The following is a 14,416-nucleotide window of genomic DNA, read 5'->3' on the forward strand; positions in this document are numbered from 1 at the left end:
AAGCAGGCTATTAACCACATAGGAGTATCCCCTCCACCTTTTTTTCTCATTCCACTGTTCCCTAACATAACACACTTAAACAACAAGCTTTGAAATCCAGAAATGCCATCCCATGGGAAGTGGGAGAAGACTTTTGTCTCAGCACAGCCCCCCAGCTGTTCTCTGACTAGAAGGATCTTGCACTGGTGGTGGGGGATGTCCTGTGGCAGCAAGACTTGGAGCAGGATCAAATGAGGAAACACTGTGGCATTTGCACTTTCATGTGGGTTTTAGGGGCACTGTCCATAACTCAGAAAAAGTCCTGATATTTTTGAGCCCCTCTCAGAAAAAAAAAAAAAGGAAATGAACTGGGCATTGTTCTCCTCAAAGAGATCACTGTAAAATGGCCTTTGGACATGGTCTGGAGGCATCAGCTGCACAACCTCCCCATCAGTGCTACTCTTCCAGCAAAGCTTCTGAGGCAGGGCTCAGATGAGAGAGATGTTGACTGGATGCCAAGTCCTAACCCTCTGGAACTAGACAGAAAAGAGAACCAAATGGCAAACCTGTATCGGCATCCAGCTGCAAAAGCCCAAGCTTCTGTTAAGCCTGAAAAAAACCTTTGATCCAAACATCCCCACTTTTTAGGGTTTCCAAACTCAAGTGAAAACACAGCAGTTTCACCCTAGCTTGAAATGTAGCCTCATACCTTTGATTTCTGAGGAGAGATCATTTTTCTTGGGGTGAGGCACGTGGACAGCAACAGATCCCTCATGTCTGGTCCAGACAGGCCAACCAAAGGCTTAAGTGGACACACACAGAACCAGCAGCATGTGATGGGATTTAGTGCAAGGAAATCAAACTCTCTGCCCCACCTCCTGAGCTTATCCTTTAAAGACCAGTCCTGTGCTCACAGCTGGAGTTTATGTGAGTCCTGCCTTATTAATTAAGTGAAGCCAGTGCCTTTTTCCCCTGAATTCCAACAGAAGCAATTAGAAAGCAGATACTTCACACATAACAGCTGGTTCATTTAACCCCCTGCTCATGCTATTGTCTCCCCTCCCCCAGCCAACTCACATCCCCCTTTTCCATCCTTTCATGTAATGGAGAGGGACAGTAAAATAAAGTGGCAAAAGCAAGGGCAGCAGATAACCATATTCTTAATAAAATCATCTAATGTAATGCTAAAAGCAGAGAATTGTTGTTGAGGCCACAGTTCTGAGCAGGGAATCGTAACATTCACCTACCAGATGGGAAAAGGAGCTTAGGCTGTCTACAGTGTCCTCCTTATAAGGGGATCTGTATCAAAGTAGCAGCATATTTTCTTCACTGAAGGCTGTTGATGTCATTAGAGCAAGTCTCATTTTTATTTAAGACCAGAGTTAAGAGTCACATAAAATTGGCACAGGTGAAGGCACCAGGCCCCTTAAGTTGTGGAATGTGACTCTCTGGGAACTTTTTGAATGTTCATGTACCTCCAATTTATTTATGCTTGGGCAAGCCAGCACCAGAGCTTCTCCTCCTTGCTTCTCAGTATAATACAGCCTCAATCCTGCCATTAGGTCTGTAAAAAACCCACTCTATCCACTAAATTTGCCCCACATCCAAGATAGATCCAGTTACAGGAAGAGCAGTTCTGCCCTACTCTGTGTTACACACATCACTGGGAGATGCTATGAACATAAATTTAAACTCATAGCCAAAAACATTCACCATAACACTGAAAGTGAAATCTGCTCTTGCCAAACTACCCAAAGCACATGCTCTGCTCCCAGGCAAGTACTCTAGAGGCTGGATCTGGATTTAAGGAAAGTAGAGCTGTTCAGGAGGAAACCAAGTTTAGAGGAATGGAGATTAATTTTCTTCTGTGAAACGCTTCTGAAGCAGGGAAGTAATTTCAGTGCATTTGAGGCAAAAGGATGGTTAAGAGTCACATTTCTTTTCTTAGATGGCTAGTATTTTTTTAAAATTGAATTTATGGGTAAAATACAGATCTGGTCCCACACAGGGCATCTGCTCATAGCATACAGGAATGATAACAAGAGTAGACAGCCAAAGTACCCAGTGCTGAGAGATTTTTCTGCTAGATGATTCCTCACTGATCCTGAAATCAGGCAGCATTAAGATGACATTTTCAGGTATAATATGGGGAAGATTTAGGTCCAGCCATAAACTTCCCATTTCCTTCCTCAAAGAGGTTCCTATCAGAGAGGCTGCTGTTGCAGCCAGCCAGATGTTTGCCATCTTTATTACAAATTTTCATGTATCTTACAACACCTACATACTGTACAGCAGACAGATGATGCAGCTATCTAATACCTACATTACAGACATGAAGAACAAGTTAGGAGGGATTAAATTATCTGCCCAGCTTCCCACAAGACAACACAGGTGTGGCTAGAAATCAAAACTCCAAGCTTCCAATTTTTGCTGTGTTATATTAATCTCTTTATATGCTTTGCTGGGAAAAAAAAAACCAAAAAACCCCAACACATTTCTGTAACATGTTGGGTTGAAATATGTTGGTTGAACATGGGTACTTCTGTACCCATGTTCATTTCAACATGGTGGTTGAAATATGGGTACTTCTAATCAAAATAAAAGATTAGCATATTTTAGAAACTGTTACAGCTGATTAGTACTCTGGTCCCCCTTTTTTATCTCCTGGATCTTTCTAGAGGAAGAAAAATAAAAGGGAAGGGCATCTTTTTCTAACTGCAAAGACTCCAGCTAATGAGACTAGAAATCGTATTTTATATTTTGGCACTTAGTGGTAAACACTATTATTAGAGCTATAATAAGATCAGCAAATGTATGAAATATTAGTGATGTCTGAGCACAAAGCAGAGTCCCCATTTCTTTAGTTAAAATTACAAAATGATTAACAACCCAATTAAAAACATTTTTGTTTTTGACATGATAAATTATACTTTATCTACCTATCTGTGGATATAATTGATTATTTTATCCGTTTGCTGTTGGCTGTCATTAAAAAAGACAGATACCATGGCTTTCTGGCCTCTCTCCCACTGAGAGAAAGAACAAATCCTGCTATTAACGACAGACAGGATCATTATGAAAAAATTCCATTTGCCACTAGGCAACATAGCCGAGTTCCAGTAATTATTGTATTAGTCAAGCCGTTGAGAAGTTCCATAAAATTGAGAGAGTTTTTAAGAAGCATCCAACATTATTTGGCAACTTTTGTGATGTAACAATTAAAACCATGCTCCAGGCCCCAAAATGTGCAGGAGATTGCCAAAATCAGATAAAACCCTAGAGGGCCCCTGACTTGCAAAGGAAAAAAAAAAAATCAAACTGTTTACTTTTAGGATCAGACATTCATCAAGGTTTGGCTTTTGTTTCAGCTGGTGTCAGATAATAACAGCACCACGTTTTCAGTTGGCTTCTAACAAAACTCTGCACTGTTCGATGTCAGGTCCCGGGGCTGACACTGGCCTCTCCTCAGGAGAGGGAATTCTCATGGACCTGATGCTACCAGCTTTGCTTGGCAGATCAGATACCTGGGGGCACTCAGCAGTACCTTCTGGAGTGAATCACATCAGTAATCCACCAGTAGCATCAACAAATCACTGGGGAGAAATGCAAGTTATTCCTTTCTCTGACATCTAGGAGCTGAGCCAGGCAACACCCCAAATTATCAGGGCTGCAGGGGATAAAGCAGAAGTCTCCTGTCCATGTACCCCATTAACCTGTCAAGGAACTGATAAAAAAAATCACACTTAAAACTGCTAAAGGAAATTGCTACTGAACAAAACTTACAGCCAAGTTTATAATTTACCTACTTCTCCACTGAGTGCTGTTAAGGAATAATGATGTACAGTACCAAAAATGAAGGTACAGGATTCAGGCTTCTGCAGTGGAAAGTGAAGTTGCAAATGTAGACTTGGTTTAATGGCTTAATGAAGACTACAGGAAGCACTTCAAGAACACATCTGTTTGCAAAGGCGCTTCTCCCTTCCCAGAATAACGTGCCTGGGTCAGAAAGTTGCAATGTTTTAAAGCACTGTGATGGGAGCAACAGTTTCCATGGCAGTCAGAGGGAGCTGGGGTCTGAACATGGGATAGTGCTGTTGTCACCAGGGAACAGCAGTAGGGCAGGGTTTAGCACCAGCACCTGCCAGTCTCCACCTGGAACATGCTGTACCAGGCAGGACAGATAAAAAGATACACTGGAGCCTGCCATGATATGGCCTTTCATCACACAGCTCTGGCACTGGAGATGGCTGCCAACTGTGAGGGCCTGCTGACCTATTTAATAAAAAAGATCAAACCTACAACCCTTAGCAATCATGCCTTTTATCTGATCTAAATGGGAACAGTGGCACAGCACCACAGGCCATGGGCAGCCCTTGAACCATATGTTGGATTGCCAAGGCAAAGGCAGAGGCTCAGACTTGTGGAGAGAGGGTGTGTGAAAGAAAAGCTGCTCCTCTCTCCCAGCTCTGAAACTGATCTTGCTGCTCTGCAAGGCATGCCTGAGTCCTAATAAGCTCAAGAATCAACTAATGCTGGAAGTTTCTGCCACATTTTCCAGCACATTTAACCTCTAGCTTGGATCTGGCAAATGCTGGGGTGTGGTAAAATGTGCTGCTATAGAAGTATAAAACCCTGAATAACTACTAGCTGCTTTTGGGAGACAGCATGGCCTTGTAGTTTTCTTCAGCAGAACTAAAGCATATATTGTGGTAGTATTCCATTTTCTTGCATTTGGAGCTGTCATCTAATATGAAGCATCCTAGGTCAGCTCAAGTACTTAGGTCAGTAGCTGTCAGTGTGGAGAATGAATTCTTATTCTTGATTTTATGAGTAAATTTTGCCAAATCTTCAACATACTAGAGTAGTGCCAGATGAAGACCTAGCAAGTTTTTTAGATATATGTTCTTTATTAGCATTTAAACTTCTATTATTAAAAGAGTTATGTTACAACATACATGCGAGAGATCCATCTAAACTTAAAAAATAATTTAAAAAAACATTCCTAATTTTTTTTGTTAGTGCCTCTGGCTTACAGCTCATCAGAACCATGAGGGAGGAAAATTCAGATCCCAGCACACAGCAAAGGGCTGTGATGAAAGAGGGAGAGTGGAGTGGATTGACAGTGCATTGCTTGTGGGTATTGCTGAGAACAAGATGAATCCACTGAACAAATGATAAGTTTATATTGAAATTGTGAGCACTTGGGTTCAAGGGCTACAAAGAAAGCTAAACTCCCTGATCCAGGCAGCTATCCTCAGACCATTGCTGTATTTTTTCTGTGGGCTGCAGCAACAAGCCTGAACAATTCACCCCAGCCTGGCTGTTCAGGCTCTAGTTTGTAGGTGTTTGCATCTCCCTCCATTGTGTCAGCTGGCTGGTGCTACTTTTCAGAAGGATGCCAGATGGCTGGTACTTTAGCCAACCTGATTTCCAGATAATTTTTGTAGATTCCTCCTAATTAAAATAAAAAATATATGTAAAGGACAAGTTTATCATCTGCTAACACATGCCATGGTTGTCTCAGTCAATCAGCATGCAGCAGACAGAGCTGCAGACTTCTCTTCCACACCACCAGTATCCTGAAGGAAAAAAATCAGTCCATCTGCAAAAGTGATCAGACCCTCGTGTTTCCCAGCATCAATTCCCATTTACAGGATCCAGTGCCCTCTGCTGAGGAGAGCCAAACAAAGCATTTATGTGTCCCAGGCTCACAAAGGGACTGTTCAGGTACAGCACTATGGAGCAGAACAGTTAGAAGTTCCCCTCCATGCCCACCCCTTGTCCCATCTGCCACCAGTGCTCCCAGGTCACTGTAAAGCCACCCAGGGAAAGTATCGGGGAGCTTGCAAAGGCGACAGAGCTGTGAGAAGAGGAACATGTCCCTTTCTGGAAGGGGAAATCCATGTGGACGTGTGGTAGTTGTGAAAGGAGCTGGACTAGCAACCTTGGCAGGCTGGAGCTGAACAGAAATGTTGCTGCTCTGCCTTGATCTTTATTTACAATAAACTGCAGGGCTCCAGCTCAGTGTTTTATCTGGGAGCAGCCGCCGGCGCTCCTGCGCCCGTGTTCCGTCTCATTGCTGCACTGACATATTTACACGCAGGCCGGGGCCCGGGCAGCTGTGAATAAGGGGCCATATATCAAGAGAGGAAAAAGGGATGCAAAGATGAATTTTATGGAATATTTTCCATTTTTCTTTGACTTGGTTGTGCATTTTGCTACGGCCCATTGGGCACTCACTCAGCACTTGGACACTTTGCTCCGTGCAGTCTCGCCTCTATTTCTAATTGTGTCTGCATGCCAAGCCTAGCCCAGTACCCGAGGCAGCCTGCAGAGAAATGGACATCGAAAAAAGAAGAAGGTGGGTAGGAGGGAAATTTCCTGCCCTTCAATGGCATATGCCATGGGAAAGAAAATCACATCTTGTGAGTTCACCAGTCTTTTCTGAGTCCTGCAGGACACCTCTTACCTTTGAGTGCCAAAGTTAGAGGAAATATTTCCACTAATTTGTGAGAGAAAATAATCAAGTCTCTTTTGCAATTTCAAGTGATTGTATCATCTTTGATTTCTTCTCTGGGCAATGAAAAGGGTTAATTCCTCACAGTGTTGACTTAATCCTTTCCTTTTTCCCAGTGGCTGACTAATAAGTTAGATGTGTTGACTCTGTTTATAAAGACAAGCTTTGGACATAATATTAATGATATTGTGTGTGCAATAACATTAAAAAACAAACAGAGAGGCACCTGGGGAGTCTGAAGGCATCTTCTGGCCTTTCCGGGCTGACAGCACAGAGTGGCCCTCCAACATTTCCATGTGGAAAAACACTATCTTGCACACGAGAGTTTACTTTGAGTGACCCTCCTGCCTTTCAAACAATGAGAAGTCAGGACTGTTACAAAGCTGACAACTTGTTTTATAAGAACGGGCCATTGCTCAACCAGCTGAAGAGGAGGGAAAAAAAGGGATTCCAGAGAAACAATTGGAAATGAAAACTGGACATTTGAATGGACTCACGGCTGATGTCTTTACTCTGGCACTGACATCCTAACAAAGGGTATAAAAGTTTCTTTCCTTATGTTTTTGCAAGGCAGAGATGGGAAGAGAGCATTGTTTGTTTATTCATTTGCCTTAGAGCTCCATGAGCACAAAGAAGTTACTTGACAGTTGCCAGTACTTATCCAAGGCTCAGGTTCATCCCACTGGGAACTTTTTGCTCCCTTGACAGCCCATGTGAGATCCAAACCAGCTCATAGAAATGCTTATTTCCCTCTAGTCTCTATTAGTTTAGGTTTAGGGGAGTGAGGCACAATTCCTGTTATGTCACATGGTCTGAAAGCCAGGTAGGCCTCATTGGTCACCTGGAGATACTGCTCAGCACAGATGTGTACAAGGCCTCACCTCAGAGTTTGGTCAGGCTTTGTGCAGGTGTCCCAGCCTGAGTGTCACAATGCAGGCAGAATAAACGACATGTCCTACTGCTGCTGAACCATAGAATTTTTGTGATGCAGCTGTGTTTAAATGGAGCTGAACCAAGGTAATCTCACCATTGGATTAAGAGCCATCAGTTCCCAGGAAGAGATCTGCTCCACTGAGTAAAATGTCTGTCAGCAATGCTGAAGAATCTTCTCAGATGGTTCTTTAGAACTCTGTCCTCTAGAAGGGAAGTTGAAGAACCATTCTCTAGATGGCTTAATTACCTGCACTGGAGCAGCTGAAGTTGCACTGGGAAGAAGCACCTGAGGTCATCAAACTCAGCTCAGCAGCAGCCTGGCAGGAATAAAAAGACAGTCACCACTTTAAGCTAGGACATGGGGATCATTTAGTGACTCACCCAAGATCACACAGATGGTGCTTATACCAAGAATTCAACCCACCAAGCCATCCAACACCTCTGGATTATTCATTGAGGATTAGAGTCCATTTAGGAGTCTGTTTTAATATATAAATGTAGGATATGGAGCTATGATGGAATGGTAAATTAAATACTGAGAAGTCTGCCACATCTCTGTTCAAAGCAGGCTAACATTTCATGTAAGGAATTACATGCTTCAGACAGTTGCAATCATCTTCTGCAGAAATAATTTAAGCTTACTTCATCTGTTGTATTCTGATTTAAATTTTTATTGGAAATATAAATACCTATGTCGGTCACCAAACCAAATAAAACAAACATATTGAGTAGGGTCTATTATAGACTAATATGGAAACAAATAATCTGCAAGTCTGGTTTTATTTATAAGCTTATTTGAGTTTTTACTCTAGGCTCATATTAATCGGGTTTGTGGTTTCCACATCTGTACTGCTGATGCCCAGTGCAGACAGCATGCCAAGTCAGACCTGGGCATCCTCCAAGGTCTAAATGGAAAACAGATGCCTCAACTCCAGCTACCTCAAGACAAGCAGGGCAAGTAACCTACCAAGTAACCACAGCGGGTGCAGCAGGCAAAGCAAAGCTCTGGGGAGCTCTCTGAGGTGCCTGCTTGCAAGTTTCTTGCTTCTGACTTGCTCCAGGGGCAGCCAGACTGCCGCCTGTATTGTGTTTGCTCTCTCTGATGATCAAGAGATACCAATTCCCTTCACAGCCTCCCTTTTCCTCAAGCTGTAGTTAGGAATTCCCAGACTGGACCAGTTAGTTCACAGTGTCAGCTAGTAATACATATTCTAGAGGAAGATGGAAGAACTCCTGCAGATGATGGTAATGCAGGATGAATTCTTTCCAGAACCCTTGATTATTTTTAATATTTATAAAAAGCATTTTGAATGTTCACAAAAGCCATAAATATATATAAAAAAATGCCCATGCCCCTTGTCAAACCAAAATGGATCCAGCTGTTTTGTGGTGCTGGTCTCTGATTGCAGAGAATCCCTGTATTAATGAAAGATGTATAAAGGGAATCCCAAACTGGAAATATGATCTCTGCTCAAGGCTGTTCAACTATTAAAGAATATTTCAGGGAAGTACATCAACACAAAGCTGATTCTCAACATGGCTGAGATCCAGTCCTGAGAACCCATCTCCATGAAGGCATCTGTACTGCTTGCAGATATTTTTCAGAGCAAGCTGCTTCCAGACAAACTTTGTTTTGTGCTGGTACATGGCCAGAGTTTTGTGCCAGTGTAGCTACATCACTGCAAGCCCATTCCCTAAGGCCCAAGAGAACCTCAGTGCAGTAGGAATGCCAGACCTGCTTCTTCCCCAAGCAGAGGAGGGAGGCCAGTATGAGAACTGGAGCAAAATCACATACATGACAGTAATAAGAGAAAAAGAAGCAGTGTCACTGGTGTAAACACCAAAATTTGGCAGAAGCATTCAAATTTATTCCTTGTATACTCTCTGATGGCCATCCAGCAGCCTCTGCCACCTGTAGCAATTATCTCTTTCTGCCATTTTCACCAAGGGATGCATTGCATCCTGTGCCATAAAATATGTTCTTTCCAATCACTATAGCATCTGTGTGTTGTCCATACAGCAAAACCAAGATTTGTTTTAATAATTCAGAGCAGGAAAAGAGGGATATTGGGGAGGGGATAAAAAATTATCATAGCCTCAGTGCCCTAGCCACATGGAAGGGCATCACTCTGTCATCCATCATCATCCTCCTCAGAGAACTGCTTTGCCCCCAACATGGCTGCTCCACTGGCTCCCGGGCAGAGGCAATTCTTAGGAAACTGAGATGGCAGAAGCACAGTGTCTGATAGCAGAAGGGCAGATCTGTCATCAGCACAGAAGGCTGATTCCTTGTGGCAGTGGCTGGATAAAAGAAGATGCAATTAACAATTAGCTTTGGTAAGAGAAGACAAAACCTTTAAAACACAGTTTGTACTGCAGCAAATCAAGTCACAGACTTAGGAATTAATGGTTCAAAGTCTTGGTTCTTGCTTTCCTAGATACACTAGAAGATGAAAGAGAGAGTGAATTTCCCCTGCCACTTCATTCTTGCTGGCTGAGAATTGGGGCTTAGCCATGGAAAGGGGCCAACCTTGCAAGAGTTACAGGAAATGAGAATAGCTTTGCAGCATTTCCAAGCAAATTCAGCACACCTTTGGATTTGTATTTTCAGTACAAAACTCGGGCTTTTCACCCCAGAAAACAAAACTGAGGCTTTTCAGTAGATGTTGCATTATTCATTTCAAACATTATCTGGAAACGTGCAAGGAATATAATCAACTTGCATATGCATAAAAGGAGTGTTTCTGGTGCAAAGTCAGGTATCTTCCTCTCTCGAAGACATCTTGTGTGTGGATTAATTCAGACTCTCAAATGACATTAAAGAACCTTGGTCTATTATTTCACAGTCCGCAGGTGCATGAGACCAAATCCAGCGAGCCTACATGCCGAGCTCAAAATCCTGTACAGCACTGCCAGCCATTCTCTCCTCCCTCCTTCCCAATCACTTTGGTTCCTTGTGCCCTACAATAATTTCCTCTTCTAGTCTGTCTTTTTTTCCCTTTGTCCATAGCACACTACAAATTATTTGTGGTCACAATGATTAACTTCACAACTCACACCTAATTTGACCCTAATAACTTTGCCTGAAAAGGGGACAATTCCTTGTTGATCCAGACAACTTATCATCCCATGAGCACAATAAAAAGGCAGAGCTGGTTATCAGCTGGGAGATGCCCATGAGTATTTTTACAGGCAGAGTGTCGGGAGGTCCCTTATCAAGTGGGGTGAGAGCTGGCATGTACTCCAGGCATGCAGGGGGAGGCAGATTGCTTTCAGCCTGCAAGGCCACACAATATGGGAAGTGGTGGCTTGAAAGAGGAGTGGAAGAATGACAGATGGTTTGTGCCTGTGCATTTCTTTAGAGGACACCGGGTTCCCACCATGGGAACAGTGTGGACAGTAAAGGCAGTGACTGGATGTGAGGAGTGACAAAGCAAGTCAGCCACGGATGGCCCGTGGGAGGCCAGAGGAAATGCACCATTAGTCAAAGTTGGAGGAAAAATAAAATGCGATGACAACTGGGCCATTCATGTGCTTCCCCTTCAAGGACTGACCAGACCCTTCACAACTCAAAAGACTCAAGTATCGGCTTCTTTTTCTCTTCAGCCAGGCTAATGTGCACTGGCAGGGTCTGAGGAACTCTCTTGTCACTTACATTAATTCTTATCTTGTTGTTCTTGGCTACACTTCACTGAAGTACAGTGAGGGAGAGTGCTTCAATCAATAATGTAGATCCAAGGGGGCACCCCCCTCTGCAGTTCTTAGGGATTGACACAATGGCTTAAAGCAAATGTTCACCCAGCTTGTGAACTTGGGAAATATTAGGACTTCCAGAATTAGACATAAGACAATGAGGTGGCCTCAAAAGGATGTTTAAGCCCACACATGAACAATCTCATCACTCCAGGGTAGCTTTTTGTATTTTGAGAGTTTGCTACTCAATACGAAAACTGCAACACCTCAGAGTTCTCTCTCAGCAACCTCAGTGACAAAAAAGGCAGCCTTGCATTTCACAAGCAAATTTCATCAGATGTTCCACTTCGCCACTGTCATGGGAACCCTGAGGCACTGCTGTCACAGCCTGTGAATCTGATGCATCTTGTCATTAAGGAAAGATGATGCCCTTCAGGAGGTCCAGCTGTAAACACTCACAAATGGTTGGTCTCTCATTCTTCAAAGGGGACAATACCACAGCTATGGACAGAACTTCTTTAGAATTGCCTCCTCTGATGCTATGGCCTTTCCAGATTTGGAAAGTACAAGGGAGTTAAAGGAAAATGCAAGCTGAAAATCCCAAAATGCTCTCTTATGAATACATTGGATTCTTACTCCATCAAAAGGGACTTCACTTATTAACACTTAAATAGGGCTACAAGTAGCTAAGTAAAATAGAATGAGCCTCTTGCAAAAAGGTGGAACAAGAAAAATTCAAGGATAACAATTAAATCCTTAATTAAGAAAGAGAACCAAAGTCCTGACCTGAAACTCTTAGAAACTCTGGATATACATAGAATGAACAAGGACAGAAATGCAAGCAAAGTCTGAAGTGTCAAGAGAACTGTCCTTATTCTCCTGTGTTTGAAATATGTCTAAGAAATAAACTCAATGAAAAGTAAAGAGGTAAAAATCGAAAGTTGCTGCCATGATTTAATTAGATCTTGGTCTGGTGTAAATGAATTTTAAAAATATCTTTTGACAATCTAAGAGCCATTTCTTAAGTCTCCAAAGCAGCCTGTGTTCTTTAAATTACTTCCTGTCATATGGTTAATAATTTCTGCTTTCTACATTACAGGACTCATTCACCTGGGACAGCCAAACTGAACAGGGCTATCAGTGTGCACAGCCTGCTGCCCAAACTGCTGTGCCTAACAATATCTTCCCAATTATCCAGGAGTGTACTGCCAGCAGGACATTACTTGACTCCATTCCTCTAAGGAAAATGCTTGCATTTCCTGATATTTTCAGCTGTGTTTGTACAACTTGCCTTCGTGTGAAGTTGAAAATTAATGCATTTCCTCCTGATCCTTTGAGAGAGAGAAAAAAAGGAAGATTACCAAGATTAAATAAAAATGCCAAAGCTCAATCCTTTGTCTCCATTGAACAAAAGTGTTTAAAGAAAGATTGCTGAGCTCAACCTCCTGCATAAAGCTAAAAGCTGCTTTCTAACCTGTTGCTCTGACACAGTGTGAACAGAATACTGGTTGGTTGCATTACAGTTCATTCACACATTAAAAAAAGATAAAAGTAAAACAAGCTTTTAACTGCTTTGTTGGGAGTACACCATGGAAAAAATGCATTTGGTCCTTTTCTCACAGGGAGCCAACAAAGAAGGGAACATTTATTTATTTTCTCAATCTTTGTTTAAAGCCTAAAGCCTGTCTTTTTTTCCCTGTTTTCTTTCCCTTGATATTTTATTATACTGGAGTTACATAATATTCTAATAGACAAGGACTGAAAAGGTATCTATAGCTTGGATTTGAGTTATGTTAACATCTAGGTAATTCCTTGCAAAGCCTTGGGAAAAAGAGTCTCCTTGTGAAAGATTTAAGTAGAGGGATCTTGGTCTTTGGCTTTATGCTGAAACGAGGAATAACAAACCAGATTCCTATGTTGCTTTAAAGTAAATGAAAGGAGGACAGAAAAACCCCAACAGTCTTTCTGGTGTTTGTATGATCTGGAAGAAAACAAGGCAGGAGGTGCATTAGGGGTATAGTTCATCTTTCATGGAGTATAAAGGCTTTCCTTAAATAAATATATTAATATATTGGACATACTCTATTACAAACTGCTGAGACTTCTACCTGGAAAAATTTTCACCCACCCCCTCCTTGGAGATGCTGGTTCTGACAGGCTGCAACTCCCAATATCTCTACCCAGCTAACAATGCACAGCACCTTGTTCAAACAAGACTGGTCTTCATTTCACACTCTCCCCCAGGGAATATCCACTTTTCTCTTCATACTATATCTTTATGACTGATGCAATCAGATTCTGGAAACCTGCCTTATTAGTTTATATTCCAGCTTCTTAGGGAATGATGTTAATTTTCCATTGTAGGACCAGAAGATTTTAGATGTGCTAGATCTTGTCTATAAGAAACAACAAAAAAAGTGGCACACACAGTACCATGCTAAGAAATGGACTAGAGTGAACAGCATTCCTTCACAGAAATTCTAGGGGTTCAAAAAAAAGACACTCCTCAGCCCAACAGTGCCTGAAGCAAGACATTTTACAATTGCATTATGAATAAATAAATGTGCATTTTCTTACTTATTCACCTGAGATATTCTGCTTAATTTCTCCATCATAATTGTTTTCTTCCTAGATCTGTGGTTTACTAAGACTTGACACTGTGATAGCCAAAGGGTTCCATTATATCCATTAAAGATTAGATAATTTTCTTTTGTTTCCCACAGCAAATAGGATCCCATTCATGTCCCAAACAGAATGTCAGTAGTTGGAATGATGTTTTCTTAAGGTGCATATAAGATTAAAGACTGAAATCAGATGCAGTGTTGCCAAAGCCTTTGTAATATGCATGTTTTTCATGGCAAGATGATTGACAAGAATTGCAGTAAGGTGCTGAAGGGGATATTTCACCTGGCCCATCAAAATTCAATGTAGAGGATTAGAACTAAGAAGAGCTGACAATATTGACTTTGAGTACCACAACGGAAACATAATTAGCTTTTTGACATGTAGTGGACAGAAATATTCCATTTTTAAAAAAATCAGTTAGAGTCATTATTGCATATCTGTTGCATGCTGCCCTGGGAAAAAGGAAAAAAAAAAAAAGAAAGAAAAAAGGTTTGCTCTGCTTCCTCTTTTCCCAGTAAAATCCAAGTTTGGCACTAGAATAAATGCATACAAACCCAGCCTTTCTGCTGGAAGAACATCAGGAAAACTTTGTGCATTAAAGTAAAAACCTCTCTTAAAAGAGAGGACACAGATCTGAAAGAATGAAAAAGTCAATGAATTTTATACAAG

This window comes from Haemorhous mexicanus, chromosome 19 (genome assembly GCF_027477595.1).
Source record: "Haemorhous mexicanus isolate bHaeMex1 chromosome 19, bHaeMex1.pri, whole genome shotgun sequence".
Classification (NCBI taxonomy): Eukaryota; Metazoa; Chordata; class Aves; order Passeriformes; family Fringillidae; genus Haemorhous; species Haemorhous mexicanus.